Raw genomic sequence first — 1,651 nt, 5'->3', positions numbered from 1 at the left:
TTCCGATAGATTTCGAACACGGCACAAGTACTTCAATATTTTTCTAAAGATTTCACATATTTCGCAAAGATTTCAAATATTCAGCAGATATTTCGACAGCGCAATAATTAACGAACATGAATAAAGTAATGAATTATTGTAATTACTTCATTAACATAAATATATAATTTTTTAAATATATATCTGTTTAATATAAATTTAAAATGTTTTTTTAAATATTTGGTTACATTTGAGACATGTTTTTTAAATAATTCAAAAATCCTTGAGCAATCTTTGAAATATATCGGATATCTTTGTGAAATAATTAAAGAATTTGTGAAATATGTGAAATGTATTCGAATCGCCTTGGTGAAATCTTTGGAAAATCATCAAAATCTTGTAAATCGATTGGAATTCTTTGCGAAACCTTCCTAATTTTTGTGCTTTCTTTCGAAAATTATTGAAACCTTTGTACAATGTTTGAAATCTACCATCAACTTCCAAATGCTTGTAAAATGTTGATCAATTCATTGAATAGAAAATCATTAAAAGCTTCGTGAATATTATTTAAATTTTTTAATGAAAAACAGTCAAATTGAATCACGATACATGAATTTTGAAGCAAAATAGTTCATCAATTCTGATCAACAGAACATTCATTGTGGCACAAGTAGTTGTATTTGATACAAATATATAATCAAAAATATGTATATAAAAATTATGTATGGCCATGATTGCAGAGTTTTCAATTGAAAATTCTGAAAAAGGAATTGCTCTAGAAGAGGCATCTTTTTCAGCATTTTTGGTAGAATCTGAGAAGAGAGAATAAAGGTATATTTTCTTCCGAAAACATTTTGATCACATCCTTCATGTGTACGGGCCATATATTTTCGATAAAGATTACATTAAACCACCAATGAATAATGATCACCTCTTACAATCTCTAAAATTACGCAAAACATGGCTCAATTGCATTTACATTACCTGCATCAATTTTCTGATATAATTTACAAAAAAAAATGAAAAAAAGATTAGAAAAATCGGTCAATATTGTCAATAATGAGTGTCCCGTCTCAGAAAATCCAGTTAACTGATCAAAAACTAAGTCTACGTTGAACCTCACCGAGACTGGATTTGATGTGTCGAGGTGCGATGAATCTAAAACCTGTATTTCAGAGAGTTTTTAACACGATATTCCGTGCTATTCGTGCGCTTCACGCACAGCTGTCCAGCGCTCGTGGATAGCTGTATTTTTCCAGCTACCTCTGGCCCATTCTCGCGTGGCCCTTCGAGCTCGTAAATAGCTGTATTATTGACACGGAAAAAAGTGCACTGTAAGATACACTCAGAAAAGTGATGAAGTATTACTCTGTGGTGCAGTAACGGAGCCTTTCGTGCAACCACAGGGTTATTCTTACACTTAGGAAGAAATTAGCGAACCTCACTGCATCAAACCGCAAGATTTACCCTGTGAAATTGTAAATCCGTATCCAGATCGAATGGGGATGAGTGATAATTTAACAATGTCACCCAGTAATCCCTACTGTGTAGCGAGTGCTTAGACACAGCTCGAATTGTGGGTCCGGATGCAATAAGGGCACATAAAATTTTTTCGTGCGAAAACGAAGTCCCCTGGAGGCTTTAGAAAAAATTTTCGAATTTTAATTTTCAA

The sequence above is a fragment of the Belonocnema kinseyi genome, chromosome 3 (assembly GCF_010883055.1).
Source record: "Belonocnema kinseyi isolate 2016_QV_RU_SX_M_011 chromosome 3, B_treatae_v1, whole genome shotgun sequence".
In the NCBI taxonomy this organism is placed as follows: domain Eukaryota; kingdom Metazoa; phylum Arthropoda; class Insecta; order Hymenoptera; family Cynipidae; genus Belonocnema; species Belonocnema kinseyi.
The sequence above is the reverse complement of the archived record's forward strand: the minus strand, read 5'-3'. Positions refer to the sequence as shown.